A 20,904-nucleotide genomic window follows, 5' to 3' on the forward strand; every position below is an offset into this window, starting at 1 on the left:
AGCTCTGCCTCCCGGGTTCACCCCATTCTCCTGCCTCAGCCTCCCAAGTAGCTGGGACTACAGGCACCTGCCACCACGCCCAGCTAATTTTCTGTAATTTTAGTAGAGACGGGGTTTCACCGTGTTAGCCAGGATGGTCTCGATCTCCTAACCTCGTGATCCACCCGCCTCGGCCTCCCACAGTGCTGGGATTACAGGCGTGAGCCACCGTGCCCGGCCTGCCCATGATTCTACACTATTCTGTCAGGCCTCCTATGCTTTCAAGCAAGCGTTCAACTCACCTCACTGTTGTTAGCAGGAGGGTTGGTCCAAATTAGCTAATTTGCTATTACCAGAAGCTGCCATCTCTGTATCTTAGTTGATTCTTTCAAAAACTCAATCTTGAACAGCTGAGAGCAGTATTTAAAAATTTCTCGTCTCTTATATGATTTGTGGTTTAGGCAACTTCTGAATTTTTGATATATTTCACATTATATCTTTTGAGGTAGCATTATTTAATGTCCTAAGGTTTATAATGGTTATAAACACATGGTGAATATTTTATGGCCTCTATTTCCCAGCCATTGCTTTTTTGCCTTAAATTTTACATTCTGTTTTTTGTGTAAATTTCATTTACTTTGTATATCTTTGCCTATATCACTATTTTGTAACCACTCAAAAACATTTTGCTTTAAGCCTGTGTTATAAAAACATTCACATTATCATTACTAGCATGATTTATCTACTGTAATTTTATGTTACACATTATATATATTTTATTCCTTTTTATTATTTTCTTGTCTTTTGCTATATTAATCCCTTTTTTCCTTACTCTTTCTCTCTAGGTTCTTGGGAATTTTCCATTCAGCTTTTATTCTACTAGTGGATGGATACCTTTTATTTATTTTTATCGTTTTATTTTTGAGACAGGTTCTTTCCCTGTTGCCCAGGCTGGAGTGCAGTGACTCAATTTTGGCTCACTGTAGCCTTGACTTCCTGGGCTTAAACCTCCAAGGAACCGGGACTACCAGCTTGGCACACACCACCTTGCCCGGCAAGTTATCTTTTTTGTAAAGATGAGGGGGGTAGAGGGTGGTTCTCAATATGTTGCCCAGGCTGGTCTTAAACTCCTGGGCTCAAGCAATCCTCCCACCTTGGCCTTCCAAAATGCTGGGATTACAGGGCTAAGCCACTGCACCTGGCTGATACCTTTATTTTTAAAATCTCTTAACTTAAATTCCTTTTTTTTTTTTTTTGAGACGGAGTCTCACTCTGTCGCCCAGGCTGGAGTGCAGTGGCGCAATTTCAGCTCACTGCAACCTTTGCCTCCCGGGTTCAAGTGATTCTCCTGTCTCAGCCTCCTGAGTAGCTGGGATTACAGGCGCACGCTGTCACGCCCGGCTATTTTTTTGTATTTTAGTAGAGACGGGGTTTCACGGTGTGGGGCAGGCTCGTCTCGAACTCCTGAGCTCAGGCAATCCGCCGCCTCGGCCTCCCAAAGTGCTGAGATTACAGGTTATGAACCACCGTGCCCCGCCTAAATTTCTTAACATCAACAATTAGACCATATCGACCAATATGTTCTAAGATATATGCATACTATTTTGCCACCTCTCATTTTTATAAATATATACTCTTTCTTTGATACCTCCCAGTTTTTGTCAAATTGTGATAAAATAACCCCAATTTATAATCATGAAATATTTATTATATATAATTTTAATAATGATTAGCGTTGTTTCATATTATATTAATTATAATTACTTCGTTTATGTAGTTTCATTTGGTTTTATTGATTTTTTGCCTTTTCTTTTATATTTTTTCTGTTGAATTATTTATTTTGATTCGTTTCTTAGCTGGCAGGACTATGTCCTCAAGTACTATTTTTCAAAAAGGGTTTATGGAAGAGCTCTCCCACCCCCAATGGAGTTGGCTAACATCCTGTACCAGTTATCAATTTATTACCGTCTGGCTCCAAATCCACCCTTCACAGATGCCTGGAACGTTTCTCCCTTGCCTGCGGGCACAATGTTAAACTGTGTCAGTAGAGGGCGCTAGAGGACAGACAGAAGAAGAGACCTCTTGCGGCTTCTTTAAGCTTTCCTTCCTACTTGCTTTTGAGACTCTGAACCCCCGGGGGTTCTCAGCTCAGTTTCAGGGCACTTCCGCAGGCATCTTCACGGCTAGTTCTGTGGGTGTCCCACCTAGTTTCCCAGTGGTGAGTTCAGCCGCACCGTCTTGGGCGGATTGCTGGTGGGGCAAACGTCACCCAGCCAGTTTCCTGCGAAGTCCCACATGCGCACTCCCCCGGGGGCAGCTTCCCAGCAAGTTCTGCGTGAGTCCTAGGTGGCTTTGCCATGAGTTCAGCGCATCCCCTAAGAGCAACTTACGGGGGAATTTTGTGGGCACCCCAGCAGGAGGCTTCCAGCCCTCCAACCGTGGCCTGGGGTTCTCTTCCCCACAATGTTCTCTCTCTGTGGCCCGGTTCTCTCCAGGGACAACCCAGAGAACTTCACTTTCTCCAGTAAGGACTGAACCCAAGTCTCGGAGAGCCAGCCTTCTTCAAGTTCGTTCCTTCTTTTTGGATTCTCCCCCATCCCTGGGAGATCATCTGACATTCCTGTTTATTCCCACTACACCATTAATTTCTATCCTGACTGATTCACAACGCTGAGTTCTGAAGCAAGGGCAAGCTGTGGGGTGCTTCTTGCCGTCCCTACTCAAAACGGAAAAAGCTGGCCAGGCGTGGTGGCTCACGCCTGTAATCCCAGCACTTTGGGAGGCTGAGACAGGAGGATGGCTTGAGCCCAGGAGTTCAAGATCAGTCTGGACAACATAAGGAGACTCTGTCTCTACAAATATATATACACACACACATATATATGTAAAATATATATAATATAAAATATATATATATATTTTAAATTAGCCAGGCATGGTGGTGCGTACCTATGGTCTCAGCTACTCAGGAGGCTGAGGCAGGAGGATCGCCTGAACCCTGGGGTGTTGAGGCTGTTGTGAGCCGTAATGGTGCCACTGCACTCCAGCCTGGGGCAGGGACTGAGACCCCGTCTCAAAAAATAAAAATAAAAAGAATGGAAAGAACCAATGAAATCTTGATGCTATTAACACCTCTGAATATTTTGCTGCTTTCTAGAATCCACACAAAACAGGAATCCTTCTTGCGGAGGACATGTTACAATGTCAGGGCAGTCAGACCAGTTGGAGAAGTGTGCTCTGTCCTATAAAAACGTGCTTCTTCCTGACTTCTACCCCATGTCGATGGGCCCATGATCTCCTAGACCTCTCAGCTGAAATCAGTCCTGTCCCTGTCTTTGGTGTCCTTCATACCCTCTCTTGGCTGTCTCACTGCCACGGCCCTGGCTCAGGCCCTGGTCACCTTGCCTAGGGCAGTGGCTTCCCTGGGAATGCCATCTCCACTCAATACTCCTTCTGGTGCTTGAGTGCCCTGCTCAAGATCTCACCTCCCAGGAAGCTTCCTGAACAGCTTAACTCACTGTTTCTCCCTGTTCTGCCCTTTCCTATTATCTGTGCAAATCTGAAGGCACTTTCTGCTCTGTCATGTACCTGATCTTTCCTGCCAACCTAGACTGCTTTGATGAAAGCTGCATCAGATAGCAGAGGACAACACTTATTTGTATGGAAATGGCGTCCTCTGCTGATAGAAATATGGAATGACTGGAACTTTTCCCTAGCTGTGTACCGGCCCCTTACTGCCGAAAGCAGAGAGAACCAGTGATACCCAAGAAAACCCAACTGCCCTTCTCTCTGCCCACCCCAATCCCTAAGCATGTAAAATTCAATCCGCTGACTGACTTACCAGATTTCCACACCTCACTATTACACTAAGACGTTCCTGATGCTCCAGTCTCATGGATGATGGCAATCTCTGACATTAATTGGATATGCACTATATATGCCAGGCACTGGGCTAATTTCTTTATCTATATTATATTATTTAAGCCTCATAGCAACTTCGTAAAGCAGACGGTTGGGCCAGGTTCATTAAAAGCACAGCCTGGGACAGCCTGGACAGATAGTGCACAAATTCTTCTACTGGGGAAGAACCCTCAGAAGAAAGAAAAGGAAGGAGAGAGGGGTGGGGAAGGAGGGAGCCAGGCTGTGGTGTCAGCTGTGGCTGAGGCGTGGCCTGATTTCACGGGGAGCCCTGGAGCATGTGCTACCCCAGAGTTCATCTGGTCTTGAGGTCAGGGACTGGACTTTCCCGCCCCTGTGTCAGACAAGCATCGGCTGCAAGCCCCAAGCAAGGCAGCCTCCATTCCCGGGGAAGTCTCTGCAGAGGGAATAACTGTGAACTGTTACCAGCCAAACCTCACAGCAGCCAGCGGGCACGGATGGAGGGTTGTACCAGACCAGTAAAGGGGGTTTGGTTGGGCACTAATAGCAACCATGGTACTGTTATTTCTACTGTACGAATGCAGAATTATAATCTTCCAGGTTTGTAGGTGCTTTATAGATTCTGAGTGTTTTCATATTCATTACCTCATTCAATGTTGCAGTAACCTTGAGAGGTAGTGATCATGATCCTCACTTTATGAACGAGAGTGGGAGGGTGGGAGACTTCCCCAGGATTGTCCGGTCGGTAAATATCTTCTCTGTTTGTAAATAGCATCTTCCCAGATACATAGCCAGCTGTCTTGGGTCCCAGTCCAGCCTCTTCCCTGTGACATTCACACTCTGGTCATTTACCAAGGCTCTTATAGCCCTTTTAACTCAGACTGAATCCAACACAGCCGTGAAGCTGGCAACCGTGAAGCTGAGACTAGGTACGAGGACACACCTCCTATCAGGTGGGGCCTTGCCTTGCCTGCCTGACACTTTGCTGGGCTCAGAATGCTTCTCCAAATTCCCCCATGGAAAGAGGACACCTGGGGCACTTCTCACCTGCTCCTGCTTCGACAGTTTCCCTTGGCAGTCTCCTTAGAGGTGTCCCAGCAAGCTAGAGTCTGTCAGAGGACATTGAGGGCCAGGCCAGAGAAGTTTAGAAAGAGTCCCAGGACTACCTGAGTGCTGCTTTCACCTGCCACCGGGGTAGCTATGCAGCCAGTCTTGTGGCAGAGGCTGGGGTTTCCTGGATCTTAGAAGTGTCACCTCTTCCACCCTCTCAGGACCCTGGGCTTTTGCACTCAAGCTGCCTCTGGATCTAGCAAAGGCCCCGAGCAATCTTTGGAATGGATGAGTTCGAAAAGCTGCATTAGAGTGGCTCCCCTCCTCCAACGCCACCTCATCAGAGTTCCAAGGGATGCGTCACACCTAAGAGCTGATGAGGTACAGCAGGAGCACACAGGGGACCCAGAAACCTCGCATTGTGTTGGGAAAGAGCTCACTGACTCAGGTGCGAATCCCCCACTCTATCACAGGGCATCTCAGTTAAGATGAGGTAGAAATGAGAGCAACAGAAAATTCACAACAGCAGCTATTGTGTTGTTATTGAGTGGCCCTTGCCCTCGTGGTTCAAGGTAGCACCTGCCTACCAAGCAGCAAAATAGAGGGAGGGACAAAGAAGAAGGAGCAGACAGCAGATGCACAACCTGTGTCTTAAGAAAGGTTCCCAGACACTGCTGCATGACGTGTCCACTTACTTCTCTTTGGCCAGAAGTCAGTCATGTGACCACACCTACCCACACAGGAGACTGGGAAATGCAGTCTTCATTCTGGGCAGCCATGTTTCCTGCCATAACTTTTCTTACCCTGATAAAACAGTAGCAAGTTATTGGAGACTAGCAGCTCCTACCAGACTAGATTGTGGCCTTGGGAAAGTCTCATGGCCTCTCTAGGCTTGGAGATAACGCTATCTTACCACAAACAAGTTGTATTAACTGAAGTCTCCGATGCAAAGGATCTAGCACAGAGCCTGGAATATACTATACACAACGTCCCCTTCCCTGTTTCTGCCTCCAGATATTCTGGAATGTGTGGCAGTAGCTCGCATGCTCTCAAATGTGGCCACAGCACCTGCAACCCGTGTCTGAGTGCTTTGTCTCTGCAAACTCACAGGATCACGCTGAAACTTCTTACCAGAACTTCTGAACCAGACCTCAGGGTAGTAGAGTAACTCTCAGTGACATTTAAAGAAGAAATAATGCCACTATCACACAAACTATTTACCCCCTGGAGTCCATGCATTATCCCATTCCATTCCTGCACAACCCCAGGCCATAGGAACTATTATCCTGACTGACAGATTTGGAAACTGAGGTTCAGAGAGGTTAAGCAGCTTGCCCAAGGTGACATAGATAGTAACTGGCTGAACTAGGATCAGATCCCGTCTATTTGGCTCCAAGTCCTTGTCCTGTAATCATCATGGTACAGTAGTGAAGGATTTCCCTGTTTGAAGTGTCTACTCACTGCCCGTTGATGGAACCTATTGTTAAAAGATCTCAGGGAGGAGTGGGCCCATGAAGGAAGCCTTTTCCCAGGTGAGGAGAGTCAGCTGAGCTTTGGGGCCTGTGAGATGCTGATTACAGTTGTTACCAGGCAGGCAACCTAGGAAGATGCCTGGAGCCTGGAGACATGATGTGAGTCATAGCCTTGGACTTGCCTGCACACTCCTCATATTGCCCCAGCCTCAAGGGCAGACCGCCAGGACCAGATGGGAGTGGGGACAGCCCTGGACCCTGGCCAACAGCTCTGAAAAGAAAAAGCTTCTTCGTAAGCTGCAGTAAATCCTTAGGGTTAATTGCAGCCTGAACGTTCATTTCAAAGACCTCACTTCCTGAATCCCAGGAGCATCCAGGAGAATGGGACCAAGGTGGCCCAGCCCAAAAAAAGCAAGACACGAACACTGTCTCAACCTGTACGTTCTCAAGGATAAAGAGGGCCCCTACTAGCAAGACAAATGGGTGGCCCCTATGATCCTGGAGGGGCTGAGTACAGGGGAAGGATGGCATAGGAGACTCCCACCAAGAAGGCAGTGATCCTGGGCTTGGGCGCCCACTCCCTGCCGGAGAACCCACCCTGGCCTGGCTTCAGGAGCCCTCCAACCTTCACCCTCAAGCCACTTGACCTCCACCTACATCCAGCACTGCTCCCTGGGGGAAGGCAGGGGTGTGACTTCTTGGTAGTCTCATCTGGCCTGTCTCCCCCAGGAGTGGGAGCTCCCCGAGGGGAGGGCTGTTGCAGGTCCCTTCTGGACCTCAGTTCCTGCAGTGGTCCCCCAGTTACGCTTCCCCACTAAGTGGCTGACAGAGCATTTGCCCAGCATCGCGATCCTTTAGCCCAGAACCCTCCCTGAGCAGGCCCAGGATATAGAAACGGTCCAGCGTTGGCCTTTGACTGGGGAGAACAGGGTGAGGGGGAGACCCAGGCGCGGACTCCTGCGGGGGTCTGGGTGGGCCCAGTGAGGTCAGTTCTGGTTCTCCAGTGAAGTAGACCAATTCCAGGGCGGCCCCCAACTTGCTGTGTGATCCTGGGACATTTGCTTAAACTCTCTGAGCCTCATCTTTCCTTCCACACGATAGGGAAACGATCTTACCTTTGGGAGAATGAGTTGAAGTAAATCACTCTGACCCCCTAGACGGAGAGGAAGGAGCGAGAGAATTTCTGCCATCCCACAGGACCCAGCACAGAGGCGGCGGCGGCTCCCCCAGCTTATTAACCACAGACCGGGTGTGCGCGCCCAAGCTCACCGGCAGAGGGCGCCAGGCCTCCGCTTGGTGCTTGAGCCTCGAGGCCCAGAAAAGGTACCTGGTCCCCAGAGGTCTGAAATCGCCGATTGTGTTTATTCAAAGCCAGTCACCATTGCTCACCCGTCTGACTTCCTCTGGGTGTGTGTGGACGGGCGTGCGTGTGACCGCGTCTGTGCACCGGGGAAGGTGCTGTGGGTTTTGTGCTGAGCCAGGGGTGGGGCTTCTCCTGTCCGCCAGGTCCTGGGCTCCCGGCAGCGGCCGGCAGGGGCGGTGCCGATGCTGCAGGAGGGTCAGGAGCCACTGCCTCGTGCTCAGCCCTACGGGAGCCACTCTGTGTGCCCTGCAGCGGGAAGGACCCACCAGGTAGACCACCTCCTTGGCCGATGACCCCTGCAACAGAGCCGTCTCTCCGGTGATCCTGCTAGCCAAGTCAGTGTGAGGTCCGGACGGAGGAAGCCCTGCTTGTTTCTCTGTTCAGAGGAAAGGAGTCAGGGGATTGTAAAATAGGCCTTAGGTTCTTGGACAAGAAGACAAAACCAAACCAAACTTAGGTTCTTGGACAAGAAGACAAAACCAAACCAAACCAAAAGCCTGGTGAGATCACTGTCTTACCCAAACGCAGGTGATTGCTCAGGTCGGATCAGCCAGCCTGGGCTCTGATACCTGCCAGGCCAGGTGAGGCCCATGCACAGGGGAAGGGGGTTAGCATGGCCTCTGCCTGGGACTCCCAGCCTGAGGGGGCAATGCATCCTCACCCCAAGAGACAACTGTTTGCAGGATGATACTCCCCAGGATAGTCAGGCTGGTCTGGGAGGCAGCCTGTGGCCACACAGGGTGGAGAAAGCGAACTCAAATTGTGAAGTAGACAGGGCTAGCGGAGGCCCCTCCCATCTGCCCTGTCAGCATCCCCTTTTTGCTTCGCCACTTCCCAGAATCACCCTTTTCATAGACACTTACACATAGATGACCACCATGTGATCATCCTTCCCAGGCTGAGGATACAGACAGGATCTGGCAGAGCAGGGAGGGTGCTGGGCAACTACTACAGGATCATGAACCCTGGGGAAGGCTCCTGATGGTGGTAGGTGGCCGAGGGGGCGGGGCACCAACAAAGGCTTCCAAGACCTTGAAGGAGGCGAGGCACGCTGAGTCTTAAGGAGCCAGAGGCGTCATCTTATCAGGTGACAGGAGTGAGGCCCCACGGCAATGCCTGCTGTGGAGGGGCCAGTGGGCTAGGTAGGCACCCACAGCAGCTGTGGTAACTTCGGGCAGACTAGAAAGCTGAGTTCTTTTACAAACGCTTATTCTGTGAGGTTGGTAGAAAAATGAAGCTCAGAGAGGTTACGTAACTTGTCCCAGGACACACAGCCAGGACTTTTGCCTGTATATCCCAAGCTGTAGCCTGAACTGGCTCCTTAGGTAGCCTCTGCCCCTCCCACCACCCCAACTCCCTGAAGCAGAACCTCGGTTAGAGTGGCAGGGCCCGTCTTGTTTTGACAGTTCTAGAACTTGTCTTTGTTTTATTTTTCAGGTGACCAGAATTGGTTAACACCTACAGGCCTGGCTCACCCAACCAAACATACAGTAGGTGGGTGAATGGATAAACAGAACGCCACTGTGACCGCTTACAGTGAGCTCCAGTCCATTTAGAAGGCTGGTGTCAGGAACTGGCTCAAGTCATCCATTCCCTCCTGGTGATGCTGGGCAAATGCAGAACCAGAGCAAATGGAGCCAGCCTTTCTCGAAGGATTCCTCAATCTGTCAGACTGGGCTACAGAAATGCGTGACGTGCCGGGAAGTGTCAGGGAAAGTGTGGCTCAGGAGTGACCTGGATTGTAATCTTAGCTCTACAAGTTCTTAACAACATGTCCTTGGCAGGTCGCTTAAGCCCTGGCCTGTTCATCTGATACATGGAGATGATCATAGAACAATCCAGAGAGTTGCTGGGAGGAACATACAGATGATGTGCTGTGCAATGACTAGGTCCAGGCAGATGCAACATAAACAGTAGCTCTTGCTATTACTGGGCAGCTGGGTGACTTCCCTGTCTACAGAAGGCATATTTACAATGGCCACTGTCTTCGTGCTCTTCTTCTTCACCCCGGTCAGCCCTGGGTCCTCTCACAAGCCCTTGCTATTCCTCAAGCCCTTCCCTTATCACAGTGTCTCTCCAGTCAGGCAGGTGCCAAATAATCCATTGGGCTACAATTTGATTCAGTGACATTCTTTTTTCTTTTCTTTTCTTTTTTTCTGAGATAGAGTCTAGCTCTGTCGCCCAAGCTGGAGTGCAGTGGCATGATCTTGACTCACTGCAACCTCCACCTCCTGGGACTACAGGCACACACCATCATTCGTGGCTAATTTTTGTATTTTTTGTAGAGACGAGGTCTCACTGTGTTGCCCAGGCTGGTTTCTCAAACTCCTGGGCTCAAGCGATCTACCCGCCTTGGCCTCTCAAAGTGCTGGGATTACAAGCGTGAACACCGTGCCCCGCCAACTGAGTGCCATTCTTACCCTAAGGGTGCAGAGCGCTCAACTCGAGGGAGATGTTTTCTGGTTCTTAGAGTGGATTTGAAGATACTATATCTCACTTCCCTCAGCCACATGCCTTCCCTGAGTGACACGTTTCCCAGGTGACAGGTTTCCAAGTCTGGGGGACCTGGGACAACAGCCTGATACTGCCACTTGCCACAGTATGTGACCTTGGGCATGTTTTTTGCCCTTATGGAATCCCAGATTCCTTATGTGTCAATCGGGGCACATTCAGCCACAGAACTGGGAGAGGATCCCAGCGTTAAAGTGTCTAATGCCTGGCCCAGTGTGAGGAGGGACTCGGTAAGTGATAATTGTCTCATAGTCATGACACTGATGCTGGGTTTTATACTTTTCAAATTTAGAGATTTTACTGAGCCCATGGGAGAGAAAGATCAACTTCACAAACAGGGCTATGGGGCAGGTTCCCCGCAGGCGTCTGAAGCAGGTTGGCTGAGTCCCTCCGCTCCTTGGCCTCAGCTCTGTCTCTGATCCTGCTAGTAGGAACTGCCGGTGGAGAAGGGGGAGATGGAGGAGGACGCTCCCAGAGTGATCTGCTTCCCCCATTTCCTGCAGACTGGTTTCTTACCTGGAGACCTGAGGGACCAAGGAACTGAGGCCAGAGCTGCCCAGAGGAATCTGAAGATTTGGGGTTGGTGGGTGGAGAAGAGGGTGTGGGGTGCTGCTTGGGCCAGGAGGATGGAAGCCTTTTGGAAGAGCCTTTCTTCCCCCCAGATGGCCCCTTCCCAACCTCTACCCTGCCCACACTCTCTACACAAACCTCTGAAGGAGAGAGGCAGCCCCCAAACTGGTCTTCTTGAAGATACCCCAATTCAGGTTCACCCTCCAAGAAAGCACACTCCTAAGAAAGCCAACTCTATCCGTGCTCTGGTTGGAAGCCTGCTGTGGATGACATGAACACGAACCAGCCTTAGAACATCAGGATCCCCCAAACTGTGCTGCACACACAGCTCACGGATGTCCTTCACAGCTGCCATTTCCATCCCTGCTCATCACCATCCTGTGGGTTAGCAGAGCAAATGTTTCTATTCCCATTTTACAGACCAGGGAACTGGGTCCCAGGAAGGAAGGGGCCTGCTGAGGTCACACGGCCTATCCTTCACACTAGAGTACATGGAGAACAGGACTTGTGTCTCCCAGGGTGGCCCCTGATGAGCCGAGGGCCCAGGAGGGTGTTTGGCTGACTCGAGTGCTCAGTTCAGCTGCCTGGTGAGATGTACCAAGTCCTAGTACTTTAGAAGGGTGGGAGACAGCCAGTGCCTGGAAACAGCACCCTGGCTGCCCCCAGCCAGGCCCTGACCTGCTGGATGGGGCTCAGACTCAGGAAGAGCTGCTGGAAACCCAAGTTCCCCCTTGGCTAGGAACGGAAGGGTTTGGAAGCACTTGGGGAAGAACCTGCCCTCAGTACTTACCTGTGGGAGTCTGGGGTTTCCCTCTGTTTCCTTGTCCCTCTGGGTTTTTGCGTTACTTTGTTTTTGGTTTTCTTTTTCTTTTTCTCCAGGGCTGACAATAAAAGGGGAGGCAGTGGTATGAATTTCTGAGCTGGAAATCTGGAAGGGGAACTGAGCTAGACTCTGATGTGTATCACATTAATCCTGTGTAACATTTCTCACAGATCTGCCCGTGCTGTGTCTTTGAAAATTGTCATGGCTAGCCAAGGTGGGTGGATCACCTGAGGTCAGGAGTTCAAGACCAGCCTGGCCAACATGGTGAAACCAAACCCCATCTCTACTAAAAATACAAAATTCAGCCAGGCATGGTGGCGTGTGCCTGTAATCCCAGCTACTCGGGAGGCTGAGGCAGGAGAATCGCTTGAACCTGGGAGGTGGAGTTTGCAGTGAGCCAAAATCGCATCACTGCACTCTAGCCTGGGCGACAGAGTGAGACTCTGTCTCGAAAAATAGAAAAAAAAAATTGTCATGGTTCGAACCCATACATGGGGGCTCCATCTCTGTCTCTGACTGTCTATCTGCCTCTGCCTCCCTCTGTCTCTGCCCATTTCCTGTGTCTGTCTTTGTCTCTACGTGTGTGTGTACAAATACATATATGTGTATGTGTGTGTGTGTATATATATACACACACATATATATATTCTGTCTTTCTCTGTTGCTATCTCTCCCCTGACCAATCTGATCTGAAGGATCACAGAGCTGGATGGGACAAGGGTCACCATCTCATCCATTCACAGCCTTTTATCAAGATGGTCTGTGAACCATTGGATGTGGGTTAGGTTTTGAAACAAACTTCCCCTTTCCGCCCCAGTGGGGCATCAGTTCATGCTCAGCTTGGGTTTAACAGTCTCCAAATTTCCTCCTTGAGCCAAATTCTCACCCTTCCTGCTGCCGTTTGGACACTTGCTTTGGTGTCCTGTGGGGAGTAATGATAAGGCAGAGGTCACAGTCCTGGCCCCCACCCAGCCTTGCCTGCGGCCAGTGAAACTGGTGTTTGCCGGGGCGGTCCTGGCCAGGAGAGAGGAGGAGGGGCAGAGGCAGCTGGGCAGTGTGAGCAAGATGCCGCCGGGGCCCGGGGGAGACTGCAGCCAAGTGCTGTGTCTGAGGATATTTATAGACGGACACACAGAGAGACACGCACGCAGGGACGGAGTACGGTTTGTTTCCTGGAAACGTGGACTGTTCTCTCAGTCCTACCAGATTTCCGAGGGAGCGTCATGCTGAAATAGGGAAAACTGTGTCCGCTGTCTGGTGTCCACCCTCCACAGAAGGAGAGATCTGATTGGCTCCACTCCCCCTTGGTAACTGCAACGACTGCCCCTGGCCTGGGGAAGCCCTTTCCAGGCATTCCTGACTGCCCTGCTCATTTCTCTGTCTCATCTCACCTCCCAGGCCTCCTCGAGCTGCTCCCGCAACAAGACACTGCACCAGTGCTTGCCCTTCTCGGGGCCTTGCCTCTGCCCCTCCTGGCCTTTGCACACACAGCTCCGTCTGCCAGGAATGCTTTTCCATCCATTCCTACCCTTCTGGCAAAGCCCTGCTCATCATCTGCCCACATGTCACCTCCTCTGAGGGGTCTTTTCTCACTTCTCCTCTGAGAGCTTAGGACTTTGCACGGTTATATCGCTGTTGTTATTTCTATTTACCTCTGTCTCCGCCTCCAAACCGTAAATTCCTCAAAGTCAAGGACTTTCTCTTACTCATCTTTGCATCCTCAACATGTAGACCAGTTCCTGAAGCAGAGCTGATGAGCAATGGAGAATTGTTGAATGAATAGATGAGATTTTTACAGCGTAGCTGCTAAGAGTTCAAGGTCCGTGTTCAGTGGAAGATTTGGTTTAAATACCAGCTCTATGTGAACTTAACCTGGAATTAGAAAACAAAACAAAACAAAAAACAAAAATAAATAAATAAATGCCAGAGCTCTGTCTCTTGCTAACTGTGTGATTTTTCCAGTCACTTGGCCTCTCTAAGTGATTCCACGTCTATAAAGTGGGCTATAACAACAGAACCTTGCAAAGGCCCGGTGCAGTGACTCACGACGAATCCCAGCACTTTGGGAGGCAGAGGCGGGCGAATCACAAGATCAGGAGATTGAGACCGTCCTGCCTAACACGGTGAAACCCTGTCTCTACTAAAAATATAAAAAATTAGTCAGGCATGGTGGCAGACGCCTGTAGTCCCAGCTACTCGGAGGCCGAGGCAGGAGAATGGCGTGAACCCAGGAGGCGGAGGTTGCAGTGAGCCCAGATCGCGCCACTGCACTCCAGCCTGGGCGACAGAGTGAGACTCCATCTCAAAAAAAAAAAAAAAAAGAAAAAAGAAAAATGCAGTAGAACCTTGCTTATGTGATTAACGTAAAATTTTAACGACATTACATATTCACATAGTTATTCACATAGTGCCTGGCACACATAGGTTTTTCTCACAACCCACATTTTGTCAGCCAACCCTGTAGATTCCTCCTTTAAAATGTCCAGTCTCTTCTTACCTTCCAACTGCCAACAACCCAAACCAAACCACCACCGTTTCCCACTGACACCCAGCTCTCACTTATTTCCAGCACAGCTGTCAGAAACAGTCTCTTAAAAATATGTCACATCATCTGACTCCTCTGCCAAAATTCTCCTCGGCCGCTCCTTCTCGCTAAGAGGAAAAGCCCAGGTCCTCATCATTTTCATCATGGCCTATGACGCCCTTTAAGGTGGTGTCCCCCACCACCTCTGACTCCACCTCTTTGCTTTCTCCCCTGCTCTCCTGTCTCCAGCCGCATGCCACTCTGCCCCAGTGCCTTTCTATGTGCCATTCCTCAGCTTGGAATTCTATTCCTTCAGAATCCTCATGCCTCCCTCAAAGGCTACTTTCTCCATGAGGCCCTCCAATCTAAACTTTCAATCATATGCTCGCTGTTGACACCTTCTTCTTTTTTTTTTTTTTTTTTTTTTTTTGAGATGGAGTCTCGCTCTTGTTGCCCAGGCTGGAGTGCAGTGGTGGGATCTCAGTTCACTGCAGCCTCCGCCTCCCAGGTTCAAGCGATTCTTCTGCCTCAGCCTCCCGAGTAGCTTGGACTATAGGCATGTGCCACCATGCCCAGATACTTTTTTGCATTTTTAGTAGAGATGGGGTTTCATGATGTTGGTTAGGCTTGTCTTGAACTCCTGACCTCAAGCAATCCACCTGCTTTGGCCTTCCAAAGTGTTTCTTACAGGCATAAGCCATCACACCTGGCCTCACTATTGGCATCTTCTGTCCCACTTTGCTGCTGGATTATTTCACATTAGCCTTTATCACTAATAGTATTTATCATTAATAAATACCATTAATATCTATCAATAGTAAATATCATTAATGTTTTAGGTATTTCCTTATTTACCGTCTGTCTTCCCTAGTAGCATATAAACTTCAAGGGAGCAGGGGTTTTTGCCTGTCCATGTTCGTTGCCGTATCCCTAGCATGTAGAACAGTCCGGCATGAATGAGTACTCAGTAAATACTTTGTTGAATAAGTAGATCAGATCTGGGAAGTTTTGCTAGAGTATATTTCCCTCTGTTTACAAGAATTTGGTGCCCTGAGACTGTGAAGAGGAGAGCTTATACTGATGTAAAATACGAAAACGTAGCATCCCAGAGATCTGGGTGGGGCTCGGTCACTCCTCCTTGCCCCTGGGCAGTCAGAACTGACTCAGGAGGCAGAACCCCAAAGCGTGCTTCTGCCTCAGACTGGATTTTCCCCTCCTTCCAGCCCAGCCCAGCTGCCTCCAGTAGAAGGCTTGGCTGGGAACTTCAAGCTTGTCCTTTTCTCTGGAAAGGATGAGCACTGGGCCTCCACCCTTGGAAGAGGGAGTGGCAGGTGAAGATGACCCACAGCTAAACGGCTGCTAGCTGGCTTTCATTCAGTTTTCTTGGGATTCCCACAGGGCCTTCCTAGGGAAAAAAAATCAACGCCATCCTCCTTGGACTTGGTTTTCCAAGAAAGCAATGCTCTTCGCTGGGCATGGTAGCTCACGCCTGTAATCCCGGCACTTTGGGAGGCCAAGGCAGGAGAGAATCACCTGAGCCCAGGAGTTCGAGACTAGACAGGGAATCATAGGGAGATCCCGTCTCCACACATAATTAAAATAAAATAAAATAAAATAAAATAAAATAAAATAAAATAAATTAGTGGGGCATGGGGTAGCGTGCACCTGTAGTCCTCACTACTCAGGAAGCATCCGTCTTGTCTCTCCAGATAAACTGAGCATTTGCTGACAGCACAGACCCTGTTTTATTCACCTTCGTTTGCCAGTACTTTAGAGCATGGTAGTTGCTCAGTAAGTTTTTATGGCTTTAAGGAAAAGCACATGGAACACAATTATGCTCAGGGCTTGGTGTGTGCTAGAAGCTGGAGAGGGGTTAACCAGTGAGTTTTCCTTAAAGTGAAAATCTATGATACGGGGATTAGCCATGGATGGGAGGACTACACAGCAACATGCCTTGAGGTTGGAGCCGAGCTGCCTGCCTGCGTACCGTCACTGCTGCCTCTGTAACACGAGCTGACTTACTAAGTTAACTGTGTGCTAAGTGTTGGTCTAGGCATTCCACAGAGTATCTCACTTAATTCTCATAGCATGTTGAGGTAGGGACTGTTGTTACACATATCACGTTCATATCAGGGGCTGTGCTGTTTGCGGGGGTAAAGGCTATGAAGCAGTTGGCGCAGACGCCACGCATGTATGTTGAAGGTAAAGGGAGGAGTCAGGAAGAGGGACTTCATCGACATGGAAACCTCAGCAAGTGACACATGAGGTAGCATGTGCTTTTCAGAGCAGACAAGCCTGGTGCCTTCAATCCTAACACCATTGGTATCAAGCTGCACAGGGTCTCAGAAACATCCTTCAGGATTCCCCAGTCCCTGGAAGTTCAAACTTCAAAAGCCCACCCTAGGAGTCAAGGGTCCCAGCCCTGTGAACATTTGTCTGATGTGCTGCCTATTATTGGTCCAGTCAGCCAGCTTTCTTCCCATTTGAACTAGCAGTGAAATAATTATGAAACCACCCTTACTGCCCCCCACCCCCAACCTGCCGAAGTCTTCCTAGAAAAGCATCCTGCTGTTTTTCACTGTAACTCCCATCAGGCAGAAAGCCCCGGAACGCCGGGCACGGAAATGTTCACCCGACCCAATGAGGCCTCCCTGGGCCCTCCTTGCCCCTCTCCCCCTCCCAGTTCCCCAGCCCCATGTCTAGGAACCTCTCTGGGTCCTCTGGCACTGGTGGTGGGGCCTCTGTTCTGCTCCCAGTCCCCTCCCTCTGTCCTGAGAACACTTTCTCCAGGCTCCCAACTGTGAGTGACACATCAGATCCGGCAGCACAGGGTGCTCGTGGATGGAGGCAAGGTAGGAGGGTGACGGATGGTGACAGGATATAAGAAATTCAGAGAGCAGGAGAAATTGGAGAAGGCAGCAAGCCCACTGCCCTCCCTTCCAGCTTGGAGGCTAGATCTTTAGACAAGGTCTGTAAATAACATCACAGTGGCCTCTGGTTCTGTGTTTGAACTGTGACGTTCTACTCCCCAAATAGAACTTGACTATCTGATCCAGGCATTCCCTGGGCCTGGGGGAGCAGCAAGAACCTATCCCTCCCCTTCAGGGTACTCTAGAGCCAGGACCCAGGACGCCTCCCCAGCCCCGGCCCCCACCACCCAGCTCACACATCTACGAATCTGTGAGGTTGTACTGAAGGTATGGTTTGTGTGACCTTTGCAACACGCCCATGTCCTTGGAGCACCTGAGGTCAGAGTTTTCAACAGTTCGTAAGAGAGACAAGTAGTGCTGTGTTTTCTCCCTGAAAATAAGCAGAGATTCTGATGCCCAGGGAACACCAGAGTGGGCTCAAAGGTCACTTTCTGTGGTCAAGCTCCACAGAAATTCAACCACTCGCTCCCCTGTGTTTTGGGTCTCCCAGGAGGCCCTTAAGAGTGTGTGCACTGGGCAGTCCCCATGGGAGGGACCGAGAATAGGCAGGGTGGAGAACACAGCCAGGGCTATGCAAATGTGCAGCGAGGCGTTCTGTCCTTTACAGTGTGTCTCCCTGCCACCCTCGGTTTTTCCCACCCTCTCAACCTTTTTGCTCCAATAATCCCTCCTCCCTCCGCAGAGCAGAGGGGTGACTGGACTGACGGGTCTGCCATCTGCTGCCTTCCCTCATGCTCCAGGTACCCTGTGCAGGAGTAATCTAAACGACTTGGGTAACCGAGATAAGATCCTTGCTGCCATTAAACATTGACAGGCCCCAGTGTGGTGAGTGCTCAGTTGCAGAGAAACTCCTGGACTAGTCCATGGGGAGGCAGGGAGACCACGGCAGCTGGGCCATTAAAAATGAATGGAAACCAACCCTTCTAAGGGGCTGTGCCTCTTAAAGTGGCAGTTCTCCTGTTGGCTGGGGAAGATGCCAGGAGGATTCAGAAAAGGCCAGCAGGCCCAGGCCCTGCCCAGTATTCAAAGTCTCAGCTATTTGTGCCCTTCACACTCTGTTAGTTGGGTGGAAAGAGAGTGGGTTCCAGAATCAGGCAGATTTGAATTTGAGTCTCAGCTTGACCCTATAGTATGGGTTTAGGCACCCTGAACCTTAGTTTGTTCATCTGTAAAATGGGCTTAATACTTACTCAAAAAGTTATAAGAATGAAGTGAAATAATACATGTAAGTTGTCTAGTATGGTGTTTGGTCTATTAGAAATAATTACTTAAGGCTAGGCATGGTGGCTCATGCCTGTAATCCCAAGACTCTGGGAGGCGAGGCTTGAGCTCAGGAGTTTGCAACCAGCTTGGGCAACACGGTGAAACCCCACCTCTACAAAAAATACAAAAATTAGCCAAGTGTAGTGGTGCGTGCATGTAGTTTCAGCTACTCGGGAGGCTGAGGTGAGAGGATCACTTGAGCCTGGGAGATGGAGGCTGCAGTGAGCTGAGATCACGCCACTGCACTCCAGCCTGGGCGATATAGCCAGACGTTGTATCAAAAATAAATGAATAAATTAATAATAATAATAATAACTTACAAGTTAGTCCCCCCAGCCAGTTGCAATGGCTTACACCTATAGTCTCAGCTATTCAGGAGGCTGAGATGAGAGGATCCCTTAAGCCCAAAGTTCGAGGCTACAGTGCATTATTATTGCATCTGTGAATAGTCATTCACTCCAGCTTAGGCAACATAGTGAAACCCCATCTTAAAACAAAACAAACAAAAAATGTTAGTCCCCTTCTCCCTTGCCCCTACTTCTCCTGGAAAGGGTGAGTTTCTTCTCAGACCCCAGTCTCCTCAGGAAGACCCTTTCTGGCCTGGTGGGATCTTTTCCCCGTTCTTCTCCTTCCCACAGCTTCCAGAGACCCTGGTCTCATTGTCTGTTCCCTTGCCTGCCTTCCTCTGCTAGACTGGAAGCACCCTGAAAACAGATATCTTAGCACCATTGATTTTCCAGTACCGGGTCAATGTCGGGTGTATACCAGCTGCTTGGGGAACATTGAATTGAACTAAACTGATAAAAGCCTTTAAAAAGATATATATGAGACCAATAAGTGGAAGGCAAATGACACAAGATGGAAGGAATGAGGGTAATTTGGCACAGAGAAGGTCATCCAGGCTGTCCAAGCTCATAGCTATCTTAGGTATGGTTAGTCCGATATCCTCACATTATAATGAAGGGGTCTGAGATCCAGAGAGGCGGTGGCTGAGCGAGAGAGTTCACCAGGCTCCTGACTTCTGGCATCATGCCGGAGAGCTGGGGCTGTGACTGACAGGCTCTGTCCCTCTCCCCTGTAAGCAGGGCAGGATGATCCTCCCAGGCCAGGTGCATGGTGGCTTACTCCCAGCTCCCCAGAGTCAGTGCAGGGTGAGCCTAAACCCAGAAAGCTCTTGTGACTTTGAGGCCAGCACCACTGTCCTCGGGGCACCTGGAATTTCTTGTTAGCAGGCTGGATGTGCGCTTGACTTTGCAAATTTTGGCTCTAGCAATAGTATCACATACTTCCTTGACTCTGGGAGGTCAAGCATTAAGTGGGAGTGTTTTTGAAGAAGGAAGAGGATGAGCCACGTCTGACATGGCCAGCCCTTTCCCTGCAGTACCTGCTCCAAATAACAAACTGATTCAACCTGTCATTAAGTCATCCTGTTATTATGGACTCTGAACTGGTCCTCCATGGAACCACTTTGCAGCTTCCTCAGTGGCATGGCCTGCAGCGAAGATGGATGGGATCCTTCTCAGTAGGACAGGAGGTGGGACAGCCATCCCAGGGTCCCAGTCAGTTTCTCTGATAAGATCTTTATAGCCTATTCTGTGGGATCATCATGAAGATTAAATAACACAATAAATGTGAAAGTTCTGGGATATAATATAGTTATAATAAATATATTGCAGGACAGGCACTGAATGAATCAAGTCAGGCACACTTTGCCCAGGTGGATTTCTTAGTTTGAAAAGGTTCTCAGACCTTCCACTTCCTAATACTCCCAAATGGCTCTCATCACCCCATTGCTGTTGATGAATGGCTCCTGTGGCTTTCATAGTCCACAGGAAGGAACTGAGCATTCTCCTCTCACTGAACCTGGAGTTTAGAGGTCAGGAGCAACATAATATATTATATATAATGTCATATATATTATATATTGATCATGCTTATTACCCTAGCACTTTGGGAGGCTGAGGTGAGTGGATGGCTGAGCCCAGGAGTTTGAGACTAGCATGGGCAACATGGTGAGACCCCTTCTCTTAAAAAGAAAAGAAAAGAAAAGAAAGAAACAAAGGTGTGAGAATCAGGGAGAGAATATCTGTAATGGTAGAGAAATTAAACTAGGAGGCCTCTTAAGTAAAGTCCTTTCTTATAATAACAATACTGAGCCCTAAGTGTTTTGTACATAGTAACTCATTAATCAAAAACAATCCTATGTGATAGATATCGTTGTAATTTCCACGTTATGGATGAGGAAACTGAAGCACAGCGAATATTAGGTAACTTGTTGAAGAAAAGATTTGAACCCAAGAGGTCTAGCACAGTGGCTGGAACCTCTGACCACCCATCCCACAGTTCTGCCTCTATTAGAAGACCACTCTGGAGAGTTTCCTGGGGGAGGAGGAACGCTTGTTACAATAATCAATAATCAATAATCAATCAAATTTCCAAGGAGATTTCTCTGAACCTTTGGAGGGAGATTCAAAGCCCTTCTCCATCCCACTTTTAGGTCTGCTTGCTAAGTCAGGGATAAAGCTACCCTGGATCTTCTG

The 20,904-nt window shown here is 49.4% G+C and overlaps 1 long non-coding RNA gene across 1 annotated transcript; it reads right to left on the bottom strand.

Annotated features, from left to right (window-relative positions):
* Positions 1-10,606: 10,606 nt before the first annotated feature.
* Positions 10,607-11,925, bottom strand: LOC139358226 (uncharacterized). The gene is made up of 3 exons (XR_011612883.1): positions 11,615-11,925; positions 10,963-11,084; positions 10,607-10,778 (listed from the first exon to the last, which is right to left on the bottom strand). It is a non-coding gene; the product is annotated as an uncharacterized lncRNA (long non-coding RNA).
* Positions 11,926-20,904: the final 8,979 nt, after the last annotated feature.

Source organism: Macaca nemestrina, chromosome 1 (genome assembly GCF_043159975.1).
Source record: "Macaca nemestrina isolate mMacNem1 chromosome 1, mMacNem.hap1, whole genome shotgun sequence".
In the NCBI taxonomy this organism is placed as follows: domain Eukaryota; kingdom Metazoa; phylum Chordata; class Mammalia; order Primates; family Cercopithecidae; genus Macaca; species Macaca nemestrina.